Below are 13,903 nucleotides of genomic sequence, written 5' to 3'. Positions count from 1 at the left end.
TTTCTCCATTAAGGCAGTATGGAAGCTCTCAAATCTCACTGCCTGTTCTGCTATTCACTTTTTTCCTTGTGATACCCCCAATCACATATTAAAAATTAGTACAGGCATGCCTCATTTTATTGAAGGTCGCTTTATTGAGCTTCTCAGATACTGTGCTTTTTACAAATTGAAGGTTTGTGGCAACCTTGAGTTGAGCAAATCTTAGCAGCACCATTTTCCCAACAGCGTTTGCTCACTTTGTGTGTCTGTGCCACATTTTGGTAATTCTCACAGTATTGAAGCTTTTTCATTATTATATTTGTTATGGTAATCTGTGATCAGTGGTCTTTGACATTGCTATAATATTGTTTTGGGGTGCCACACACCACACCCATTTAAGATGGCGAACTTAATCGATAAATGTTGTATGTATTCTGACTGCTCCACCAGCTGGCTATTCCCCCGTCTCACTTCCTCTCCTCAGCCCTCCCTGTTCTCTGAGACACAACAATATTTAAATTAGGCCAATTAATAACCCTACGTAGGCCTCTAAGTGTTCAAGAGAAAGAAAGTCACTCGTCTCTCACTTTAAATCAAAAGGTAGAGATGATTAAGCTTAGTGATGAAGGCATGTCGAAAGCCAAGAGAGGTCAAAAGCTAGGCCAAAAGCGAGGTCTCCTGCACCAAACAGTTAGCCAAGTTGTGAATGCAAAGGAAACGTTCTTGAAGGAAATTAAAAGTGCTGCTCCAATGACCACACAAATGACAGGAATGAGAAACAGCCTTATTGCTGCTATGGAGAAAATTTTAGTGGTCAGGATAGAAGATCAAACCAGCCAGAACACTCTCTTAAACCAACCCTAATCCAGAGCAAGGCTCTCACTCCCCTCAATTCTGTGAAGGCTGAGAGAGGTGAGGAAGCTGCAGAAGAAGATTTTGAAGCCAGCAGAGACTGGTTCACAAGGTTTGAGGAAAGAAGTCTTCTCCATGACATAAAATTACAAGGTGAACCAGGAAGTGCTAACGTATAAGCTGCAGCAAGTTATCCAGAAGGTCTAGCTAAGATAATTTCTGAAAGTGGCTCCGCTAAACCACAAATTTTCAATGTAGACAAAACAACCTTATATTGGAAGAAGATGCCATCTAGGACTTTCATAGCTAGAGAGGAGAAATCAATGCCTGGTTTCAAAGCTTCAAAGGACAGATTCATTCTCTCTAAATTTGAAGTCAATGCTCATTTACCATTCCAAAAATCCTAGGGCCCTTAAGAATTCTGCTAAATCTATGCTGCCTGTGCTCTATAAATGGAATTACACAGCCTGGATGACAGCACATCTGTTTACAACATGGTTTACTGATTATTTTAAGCCCACTGTTGAGACCTACTTCTCAGAAAAAAAAGATTCTTTTCAAAATATTACTGCTCATTGACAATGCACCTGGTCACCCAAGAGCTCTGATGGAGATGGACAATGAGATTAATGCTGTTTTCATGCCTGTTAACACAATATCCATTCTGCAGCCCATGGATCAAGGAGTAATTTTAAGTTGAAGTCTTATTATTTCAGAAATGCATTTCATTAGGCTATAGCGGCCCATGGATAGTGATTCCTCTGATGGATCAGGGCAAAGGAAATGGAAAACTTTCTGGAAAGGTTTCATCATCCTAGATGCCATTAAGAAAGTTCATGATTCAGGGTACGAGGTCAAAATGTCAATTATGAGGAGTTTGGAAGAAGCTGATTCCGACCCTCATGGATGACTTTGAGAGGTTCAAGACTTCAGTGGAGGAAGTAACTACAGACATGGTAAAAATAGCAAGAGAACTAGAATAACAATTTGATCCTGAAGATAAGACTGAATTGCTCCAATCTCATGACAAAACTTTAATGAAGAGCTGCTTGTTATGGATGAGGAAAGAAAGTGGTTTCTTGAGATGGAATCTACTACTGGTGAAGATGCTGTGAAGATTGCAGAAATGACAACAAAGGATTTAGAATATTATATAAACTTAGCTGATCAAACAGTAACAGGGTTTGAGAAGATTGATTCTACTGTGGGTAAAATGCTATCAAACAGCATTGCAGGTTACAGAAAAATTGTTCATGAAAGGAGGAGTCACTTGATGCAGCAAACTTCATTGTTGTCTTATTTTAAGAACAGCCACTTCAACCTTCAGCAACCACCATGAAGATCAGTTAACAGCCATCAACGTCAAGACAAGACCCTCCTCCAGCAAAAAGATTATGACTCGCTGAAGGCTCAGATGATGGTTAGCATCTTTAGCAATAAAGTTTTTTTTTTTTTTTTGAGGAAGATTAGCTCTGTGCTAACTGCTGCCAATCCTCCTCTTTTTGCTGAGGAAGCCTGGCCCTGAGCTAACATCCGTGCGCACCTTCCTCTGCTTTGTATGTGGGACACCTACCTCAGCATGGCTTGCCAAGCAGTGCCATGTCCGTACCCGGGATCCGAACCAGCGAACCCCGGGCCGCTGAAGTGGAACGTGCACACTTAACTGCTGCACCAACAGGTCAGCCCAATAAAGTATTTTTAAATAAAGATATTTACATTTGTTTTTATTTATACATAATGCTATTGCACACTTTATAAAAAACATAACTTTTGTATGCACTGGGGAACCAAAAAATTTGTGTGATTCACTTTATTGCAATATTTGCTTTATTGTAGTGGTCTGGAACCAAATCTGTAACATCTCTGAGGTATGTCAGTAAATTTATATCCCTTTTCTCTTGGTAACCTGCTTGTTGTCAGTTTATTTCATAGACCCAAGCTACCAAACTTAACAGGTAGAAGGAAAGTCTTCTTACCCCCCCCACCCTGAAGGGGTGCATTTACCATTAGCAATTAGCATTAGTATCCTTATTTTTACTTTCGTGCTCATAAATGTTCAGAAGTTTCCTTGTGACAATGAAATAAAGTTTTTCAGGCTCCCCTTGAACTGTCGTTGATCTAATTTTCTACCACTCTGATTCTTGTTTCCTATAAAGAAATTCTCAGATCCAGTTTGATTTTGATCCTCCCTGTCACCTAAATGCACCCAGGGATTGCTGTATCCATATTTTCTCATCTCGTTTCTCCCATCAATGATGTCTTTCTTCAATCCCTTACAGATTAACCTTCCTGTTTTAGAAGGAAATTAGAGTGAACATTTGAGTTTTTGTAAGTCCAGCATTCTTTTCCCTCTCATGTTGGATGAACTTGTATTTTCCTCAGGGAATCATATATTCCCAACTCTCACTTTCTGTGATTTAAATGGAACTGCCCCCTCCTGCAGTAGCCAGAGGAAGGCATGGGGCTCTGCCCTTTCCAACCAACAAGTTTCACTCTTCTGACCACAGTTCAGTGATGGTCACATGACTCCAGTCTGTGTACCAACCAGGCTTTTTCCATGTTTCATCTGATTGGACAGACTTAGAGATAGCCCTGGGATTTTAGCTGGGCATCCTAGAGGAAATGTTCTTTTTCTACTGCACTTGGTAGTTCTGTGGATTTATGCCTGATGCTGCAAGGGATGAAACATGGAAAAAGCCTGGTTGGTACAATGGCAGTGAAGATGCATGCAGAGAAAACAACTAGGGAGAGAAAAAGAGAAAGAGAGAGAAGATGAGGCAAAGAAAGCTTGGGTCTTAAAGACGTTGAAACACCCCTAGGACACAGTGCTTGAAGCAATTTCCTTGCTTAAATATTTCCTCCCATGTTTTCCATCAAGGGAGCCATCATATCCCACATCTCTTGGCCTAAAAAAAATATTTAAGAGAAACAGTTCCTGAGTGCTGCATAGACATGAAATTCATATCATATTAGATAGAATATATATTTTATCTTTACAAAATCAAGATTGCAATTTTGTTTATAAGATAGAATTTATTTTAGAGAGTATTTAAAAACAGACACATAAGAGTCCACAGAAATGGTTTAGTTGTGAAAAATGAAGATATTAATAGATTTTATTTTCCTTTCCTCTGATGGTTCAGATTTCCAATTATGAATAATTTTGGAATAGATTAATTATGTTAATTTTTTGGATCCAAAAAATAACATTAATTACATTAATCTATTCCAAAAAGACATATCATATACTAATTTTTACTATTAAAATTAATATTTGGCTCAAATTCATTTGGGGATAATTTTATTTTCTTCAAGCAGCATTGTTTATTTAATGTTCTTCACTATTACAATGAATGTCACAATTCTAGATACAAAAACTGAGACAAAATTCTTAAAGAAAATTATTTTGTTTTATATTATTGAATACACAGATATGCCCTTAAGAAAAAAAATGTTCTATATAAATAGAACAATTAAAAGACAAAAGCATATTTTTCTAGAAATCTTTCATTTTTTTCCTTAAAATAATTTAGTCATGAAAATGATACAAGAACATAGAAACCTAACTCCTATTTCAATGATAATTCTGCCTTCACTGTTTCTTAAATTAATGGAAGATTTTACATAAAATCTTTGCTATATTTGATTTTCAGTCCTATAGCCTATGTTTGATTTACATAGGTATAATGGACTGTTAACCTCAATATTAGTAATGACCGTGCCAATGTACAATTATTTGACAAATCATCTAATCAAACTATTTTCCCAGGCCCTGTCAAAGAATTGTTGAAGCATTAGGAAAGGACCCCTTTTGTCTATATAATATCAGCGAGGACGAAAAGACGGATTATACAATTATAATATGATTCATAAAACTTTCATTATTCTAATATATATGAGTATTGCCATAGGTGTATAGATCCTGTTCACGATAGGAAATCATGTAACTTACAGGTGCCACTGTAAATGTTTCCGATTCTAACAATAAGACTTTTCCCTATGTACATTAATTCCTTTTTCTGTACCTGAGGCAATATTTTCATTGCTTCCTAAATAATGAATATGAGAAAATACTATGATATAACCAGCAACAAGCCTAGACAGGACTAAGCCTGACTAATGAAGTGTTCTGTAAAGGATCTATTTTCTTTAGTGGCCCCATTCTGTACACTGAAATCTTATTTCCCTTGTGAGTTAGGGCCCATGAAGTTGAATCATTGCTCTATAACAACATCATTCATTGACTATTTTTTAGGATTTACAGAGACAGTTAAAACATTAACATATGATGATTAAACCTACATTAAATCACAAAAACACATATAATTTACTCCACTAATAAAGCATAAATACATATAAAAACAGGCGAAAATACTTACAAGGTAGCTTATCTTTAAACCTCATTAATTATGTGAGTGTTTCTCATCGTGGTATTTTTAGAATACAGTAGATGCTTTCCTGATGTGTCAGGATATAAGAGAAGTAGCAAAATAAATACATCTTTTAGCAATGTCAATTTAGAATGTCATTCTGTTCAATTAGGGACCACCTTTTGGGAATAGAAATTTCTGTAGGAAAATCTTAAAGACTATAATCAGTAACTGTTTTAAACTATAATTAATTTCACATGGATTTTTCAACTCTTTTTTTGAAGTACATAATACATTTATATAATACAAATTTCAAGAGATTTAAGAAGTTTTGGTCCTCCCTCGGCCCTTCGTCCCAGAAGGTATTTTTAATAATGTTCCCATAGCGAACAATCTTGAAAGTTAGAGAGAAGAGTGTCCTCTTGAGAGCAAAGAGCAGGCGTGCCTAGGTCATGATGAAAGATTTGGGTCTCTAAGGCGCAGGTCTCCTGAAGTGCAGAAGTCCTGTCCTGTAACACAAACCATTGCATATGCAAGTATCTACCTAAGTTCTTGTGTCACCTTCATGGGACTTAGAGGCAAAAAGAAGTGACAGAAATACGCAGATGTACATGTTCTTTACTTGGACTTGAGATGTAAAGTCTCTTTTCCTTGACCTAAGAGTTAAGGTCTTCTGCCAGCATTGATGAAATTGGAACAGGCTAACTTGTTAGCTCGTAAGCAGAGTAAAATCCCAGAGCTTGCATCGTTCTTGACAATTTTGCAATAAGGATAGATTGCTAGCAGACCTGGTTCTCTGGATAAGAAAAGACAAGGGCCCTACCGGCAGGTTCAGGTATAAGAGAAGACCCCTCCATGATCTGGTCGTGAATGCCCTTGTTTAAGTTATGGGTGATGAGGTTGAGGAGTAAGTCTCTCACTGTTCTGCTTTCCAATGAAAGTTCAGAGGCTGAGTGGAGAGAGGTAGGATTGGAACAGCTGCCCAAAGACCATCTTGGTAGTTGTTTCCTCTTCTCTGGTTTGAGAGAAAGGATGTCTTCACGATCAGGACTCACCATGTTCCCCAGTCCCAGCTAAACTGCAATGCAGTTGTGGAGGCTGCGTCTCCAAAAGTGAAATACATGGTGCAGTGATGAGGACCTTGATATGCAATAGAGAGACTTGGGTGGACTAAAATATTAGGCATTCATTTGGTTGGGCCATGAGTAAGTAGCCCCTCAAAACCACCAAAACAAAATGAATGCAGAGGCTTGCTTGTGAGGGCAGGGCTGCTCTCTCCCCAAGCATCTCCTGACTCCTCCCTCCCCCTCTACTCTGATCTAGCTGCTTTAAAGGGAAAGATAATTAGGTTTGGGTTGAGGTCTGCCTGTCCCCAAGGAGGACTGCAGGCTGTACACATCCATCTATGCATGTTTGGAAGCTTTGAGAGAGGAAGGGACTCCAAGTTTTATGCCTCTGTTGGAAACAGTCTCTATCTTACCTGGTCCTGTGGGGGGATAAGAAGTGCTAACTTACGTAGGTTCACAGCGAGGAAGAGAAGATAATCAGACCTTGTGGGTGGGGCCATTTTGACCAATTTAATTTACTGTTACGGTTGCTACACTGAAAAATCCAACGTTAAAAATAACGATGTTAATGTTAACTTATATAAACATTTAATCTATTATGTAAAAACATTTACTATATCAATGACCTCCATTAAATTTACTCATTCAGTGCATGTTTTCCGAATTCCTATAATAGCACATTACTAGGATTAAAAGGACATCATGTCTATCTTAATACCTGGCACCTGGTAGGCACTTAACAAGTGATCTCTTTCTTTCTTTTTTTGCTAAAAAAGATTCTCCCTGAGCTAACATCTGTTGCCAATCCCCCTCTTTTTTGCTTGAGGAAGATTAGCCCTGATCTGACATCTGTACCAATCTTCCTTCATTTTATACGTGGGACGCTGCCACAGTATGGCTGATAAATGATATAGATCTGTGCCCGGAATCCGAACCTGCGAACCCGGGCTGCTGAAGCAGAGTATGCCAAATTTAACCACTACACCATGAGATCAGCCCCAACAAGTGATTTCTTGAAATGATTTGAAGTGAAGTAAGGTGATGCAGATTTCATTAAAAGCTTCTTTCTTGTATCATGGAGCTCACAATGTATGGGGAGGAGGGAACTGCCAGAAATTAAACATACCTCCATCATTCTGAATATATGTTGACGTTGAGTGGAAGGGGAACTCAAAAATGAACAAATATTTCATTGCAAAGGCAAATAATTACCAGGGAGATGACAGAGACATGGTTCTAGGAGGGCCTTTGTGGCTCTTTGAGGTTAGTGAAGGTGGACAGAGGGAAAGAAATGCAAGCAATACCAGCTCCAACCTCAGCAACCAATATTCAGTTTTCTACCTGTAGTCACAGGACTGAAATGCATCCTGTGGTCTGAAAGCCACTTGGTTTGGGCTGTATAAAATAATTTGAAGAGTAAAGAGAGCAGGGTTTAGCGTACCTCAGAGAATTTCCACGTTACTCACAAGAAGTTTGTGTGAAACAACCTGGAGGAAGTACTCTCTTTGTGAGGAAACTTACATGAACATCCACTTTTCCCTAAAATATTAGATTCTTAGGAACTAGAATTTTCACAAAACATATATAAAGTGGAGTGTAAAATTGCAGTAATTAGTGAGATATAAGACAAAATTTTTAAAAGGCAAATAAATCTCTACTGGATGATAGAGAAATCAGGACGTTTTGTCTCCTCTTATACATCAAGTGGTGTTAGTCACAGACATTTTGAATTAGTCGAAATAATAGAGGCCCAAACTTGTTCTACATGTTATCTGAGTAATTTAATTACAGAAAATAAATTTTGCCTAAATTCTTTGAGCATCTAGGGAAAAAAACTGAAAAATTTGCTTTACTTGCCTACGGAGGTGTCACATATAATTATGATATAATTTAGATAAAAGTAGAATTTCTTCTAGAATTATTCACAAAGTTTTTCAAAGAGTCTTTTCTTTGGTCATGAAGTGTCAACTCTTGAGATTATGAAACTTTTCTAGTCCAGCCAGGACACCTCTGAAATGCCTGGCTCCTCCGGAGACTCAGTGCTGGCGTTGGCTGGAATCTGGAGAAAATTAGGTCTGCAAATGTTAAGCAGTGAAATCACTCATCCCAAATTGTTACACGCAACCTTGGGAAAGGGTTTAGGTCAGTTCTGAATTTTAGCAGCGTGGGTAGCTCATCCCTAATGTGTTAGAACATTAGTACGCTCCTGAAGTTAAATGTTGGGTTTATTAATTGGGAAGAGCTTAGGCAATGCTGTGGAGCGCAATGTGAACTTTCCAGGTTTCTGCCCACCTCAAAGCCCACTGGGAGGTTCTTTGAGTATAAATGAATTTTCCAGTTATGCTACATTGACCAAAGAGTGTAAAAATTGAAGACTGACTTAATTAAGTCAATTGTAGCATAGGATACTTCACATTAAATTAATAAGCGGTAAAAATAAGTTTAATTTCTAGTGTTTTCTGTTTGGGTCAAATATTCTCAGATTGCATGAATTTTTCCTAAATATTACATATTAGCAGACCTATGGAATGTAAAATAATTTTTTTCATTATAGCATTTAATATTTGATTGACAGGTATAACTCCATTTGAGGATTTAAATAAATATTTTTATCATCTTCTCAAAATATTAGAATATATACATTAAGGGCTTAATCTTTATTTCTCAATCTCATATTTAATAGATGGCCCCTTGGCCCCCATTACAAATCAAGATTGTTCAATGCAAAGAATTAGTGCTTAGAAATCATTAAGTAAATTCTGATGCATTGTTAAATATTTTACATAAGCAATAAGCTCTCATTATCTTCATCATACCATCAATCAAACCATCCCACTTCTCCATCAGACTACACTAGTCTTCCCTAGAAATAGTAGTACAATTATCTTTAGAATATGTTGAATTCCCTACCTTTCTCAATAGATTCTAAGTTCCCGGAAGACAAGGATCACCAACTCAACTTGTACAATCTTGGGTCCCCAGTACATAGCACAGACTCTGGGACCAAGGAATTGTTCAATAACTATTTGATGAATTAAGCTAAGCAGAGAAATGGAAGCAGCCCAACCGGAAGGCTCAGCGACAATTTACATTTCTAGTGCATCCCTCTTCTAAGCCCAGACTATTTATGCTGATAGTTATCAATTCCTGATTCTGAACGTTGGGCTACTGTGCTTTCTGATATTAGGTCAAAGGTTAAGTATTTCCTTAAACTATATCCTTGGGAACCTCATTCTTGAATTCTGCAACCTTTGAATTTGGTATGGTTAATGTTTAGATATTGTTTTAAATATTAATCTAGCATCTGCTAATATTGCACAATTTTTATGCTGTATAGAAAAAGAACATCTTACTTGAACTGTCTCTAAAGTATGAACGTAGTATTGATTGATTGATGGGACATCATGGTGTTTCTAAATAATTTCTCTTTGAAGAACATTAATAAAAAATCCTTAATCACGGTCAAACACTAATTGGAATAGGAGAACTCCTGATTTTCTTTGGATAACTCATTTATATTGTCATTTTATAAGTCTTGCTTTTCTTATTTGTAATTTACTTAAGTTTTAATTTCACTTCATTGAGTTACATTTATGTCCTAGTCTTCTTTTCATAATCAATATCAAAAAAATGCCATTTACCAATATGTTCTACCTCCTCCATATTAGTTGAATTGTTTTGCTATATGTATGATTGGTATTACTGTTATGCTTCCCAGTTGATGGATCAAATAAATTTTTTTGGTCATAAAGCCTTCACTTTGTGTGTGTGTGGTGTATTAAATATATCAATCTAGGACATCATTTCTGGAAAGTCCTGTGTTCTCTGATGTAATTGAATACAATCCTTGATGAGTTCTTTTTTTTTTTTTGATAGTAAATATTTTATGCCCTTTTACCATCAGGAGTCTGTCATAATTGGTAAAATAATGCACACCATCTTCTTCTGGAAGCACACATTTTATCAAACCTAATTAGTGCACTCTCCCTGGTACTTTAGAGAGAAAGGAGGGCTCAAATGAGTAAGGAACCCCATTGCTCATTCTTATCCCTTTCAGAGTGTGTTTGTTAGGCATTTCCAGGCATTCCTGAAGTTTGCGTCTCTCGCTGCCATCCCAAACGAAAGAGGAGAACATGTCATTCATGCCTCATGAGAAGGGCAGACATTCAATCAACCAACAAATAGTTCTTGAGTACCTATTCTGGGCCTGGCAAAATTCTAGACTCTAGGGGTTATCAGTGAACAACAATCCAGCCTCAATATAGCTTTTTCTATTTGCTGTACAGTTCAGTAGAGCTTTCTGGGGTAATGGAAATGTTCTATATCTACACTTCCAATACAGCAGCTAGCCTCTAGCCACATGTGGCTATTGGACACTTACAATGTGTTTAGTGTAAGGACTATATTTCTAATTTTATTTAATTTTAAGAAATTTCAATTTAAATCACCACACGTGTCTAGTAGCTTCTGTCGTCCACAGCATGATCCCATAGCCTTCGTATGTGTGTTTCCAGGGGTGGTGTGGGGCAAGGGGAGTTGCGTGGACATGACGTAAAAAGGTAAAATGAATGAGGAACAGAACAAGGTCAGACTAGACCTCTTCCTTCAGATTTCTGAGTACTTTTAAAGACTTAAATTCTGGTTAAAGTGATTCTGAGAGCCACAAGATACATGAGTCCTTGAAATACATAATTAAGCTGCAAAATGGTCTTTTTACTGATAGGCAATCACACTGATGTCACGATTAACGCCTGAACACCAGTTAATGTCCACATAGGGAAGAATAATTACAATAAGTCATTAATTAGGGTCTATTTACTGTTCCATTGTCAAAACTAATTGCCTGGAGTAAGATGTTCTCCCTTGATTAATGGGATTATAAACGTAAGGCCAAATCTATGAAGGCTACTCTCTGTTCCCAGGCAAAGTTCTTAAGGTTCTGGCAACAGTTCACGCCATGTAACAGCCGTCCCTTGTGCTCTGGCTGCTAAGGCCAGACCTTAGAGTGATGTCAGGGACCGTTAATTGAGTCTGGGGTATTGAATACATGATCCAACCAAATATCACTTTTTCCATAAAGATGAAAATCTTTTCAAAAACAGAATCTTCTATTATCTAAGTACTGCTTTTATTTTATAAACTTCACATATACAATATGGAGTTATTGTGGAAAACATAATTCCTTCTTTGGTGCAAATTGCTGTGTGTTCGCTACACTATTCAACAATTATATCCACCTTAATTCAACCCTAGGTTTTCGCTTGCTTGGTTTGCTTTCCGCAGAATTCAGGATTCATCCATTTCCTGGGGCCTTGGGTGTTGGGGAGGCGTCCACAGAGCAGCACAGTTCAGCAGCAAAATTGGATGTTTTCCCCATTTTCTCTAGTTATAATTCATATACCCTTCCTCTGAGCATCCAAAGCTTGTTCATGCCTCTATTTGGTTCTGTAAACCAACTCCCTCCTGTATCATAGCATTCGCGATGCCTATTTGTTCCATGTAACAACTTGAGGATTGAGCCAGGTATCAAAAACTGCAAATTTCTCCCAATCCAAGAATTCAGAACAAACTCATTAAATAAATGAGTGACTGAGTGAATAAACAACCCCATGAGGAAATAAAAGCACGTTTGAATGTACCACATTTTGAATTTCTATAACAAAAATTGAAGCTGAACTAATAACTTCATATAATTTTGTTGTTATCAACGTATTACTAGAGCCCTTAGTAGAGAAATAAACAGTCCTAATTCAGTGACTAAAAATGGCATTCCCCTGATAGCAACAAGTGCTATTTTTCAATATTTTATTCCTAAGTATTTACTGTTTATCAGTGGTTTGTAATAGCGGAGGTGAAAATATTCATCAGACCCCTTGGCATGGGGAGGTCATAATCCATAATTAAGAATAATTTATTAAACCATTATCCATCACTCCAGTGTCTCATGGCAATAAAAATGAAAAGCATTATACAAATAAAATGGAAAGCGATATGTATATTTGCTTATAGTGCATACATAGCTTTCCATTTATTTCCACACATTTCCAACAAATTTTATTCTGACAGTTCTTGCTGAGAAAGAGGGAAAACAAAATGAGTGCAAAGAGAATTTTCTACGCTCCTTGCATTACTTTTTTTTATTATTATTATCATTTCAAGACCTCTAAAAGTCACCAAGCCAGAATTAGACATGTAACAAATTGTCTGGGAGTCACCTGGGGAGAGTAAGACCTCTGAGCGAAAGCTGAGGTGAATCTCAAACGTACAGCAACCGGAAGCTGTCGGCTCACTACACAACACAGCAGTGTGTCTGTGGCCAGGAGGTCTGGGTAACACCTGCCCACAGCTGCAACAAGCTGCAACCACTGTAACAAGACGAAGAGTGGAACTGCCGCGCGGAAGTATTTCCACTTTCAACATTTCAGTAAGTATCATTATAAAATCCCATGTTAGGACTGTTCTAGATTAAAGGGATTTAAAAGACATCAGAAAAGGTAATGTGTCTTTGTTGTTTGCATGCTGGTCTTAACAAAACAGTTTAAAATAAAATAGCTATAGGGGCCCGCCCAGTGGCGCAGCAGTTAAGTGCACACATTCCGCTTGGACAGCCTGGGGTTCGCCTGTCCGGATCCCGGGTGTGGACACGGCACCCCTTAGCACACCATGCTGTGGTAGGCGTCCCACATATAAACTGGAGGAAGATGGGCACGGATGTTAGCTCAGGGCCAGTCTTCCTCAGCAAGCAGAGGAGGATTGGCGGCAGTTAGCTCAGGGCTAATCTTCCTCAAAAAAATAAAATAAAATAGCTATAAAAGACATTTCGGGAACAATTGGTAACAACTGAATACGGACTGGATAGTAGATGATTTCAAGGAAGTATTTTTAACTTTTAGATGAGCTACAGTATTATAGTTACATAGGAAATGTTTATATTTATTGTAGACAAATAATGTAATATTGAAGGGTAAAGTGCAGTGATATCTTCACTTTACTTTTAAATCCATCAGCCAAAATAAAGTAGCAAATTAAGTCCAAATATTAACAGTTGTTAGATACGTTATGAGTATATTTGTAAATTAAATATTTTCTCTATTGTAATGTATGTTTGGATATTTTTATAGTAAAGATTTTAAAGAAAAATAGAAATCAATGTCTTTCTTTTAAAACATATTTCAACCAAAAGAAAAGTTATAATATATAATGAAACAAAATTTTACTACTTTTTATCCCTAATAAATTTAAAATAAAAATATTGTTAAAGATATAATTTCATCTGTGGATGAAAACTATTTTATTTTATTTTTTGACAGAAATTCCCTTTATCGTAACCACTTTCAGAACCACACAGTCCACAACGAGTTGCACCTGTAATATGTGTGTCTCAGACACTGAGGAATCGCTCCTCAACTCTTTTTTATATAAAAATGTATTTATTGTGAAAATTATTTTAAAAGCTAATTTTTTGTTTTAATTAGAGAATCTTTAAGAAATGAACATTTACTGGTTTGCGAGTGGTGAACAGACAGGCAGATCCTGCATCTCCCAACTGATGACTCTCATTTTCTGTGCCTAGACCTCTACTCTCAGCATTGTCCTACTGAGCATGTAAAAGCAGTCAGAACATGCAATTCCGGT

The 13,903-nt window shown here is 37.2% G+C and overlaps 1 long non-coding RNA gene across 1 annotated transcript in view; it reads right to left on the bottom strand.

The window, feature by feature from the left end:
- The window catches only part of LOC123278130 (uncharacterized), a 145,706-nt gene that overhangs the window by 1,092 nt on the left and 130,711 nt on the right, over window positions 1–13,903 (bottom strand). The gene's annotated exons all lie outside the window — the stretch shown is intronic.

Source organism: Equus asinus, chromosome 18 (assembly GCF_041296235.1).
Source record: "Equus asinus isolate D_3611 breed Donkey chromosome 18, EquAss-T2T_v2, whole genome shotgun sequence".
Classification (NCBI taxonomy): Eukaryota; Metazoa; Chordata; class Mammalia; order Perissodactyla; family Equidae; genus Equus; species Equus asinus.
Note: the sequence above shows the minus strand (reverse complement) of the source record. Positions and strands in the feature narration are given on the sequence as shown.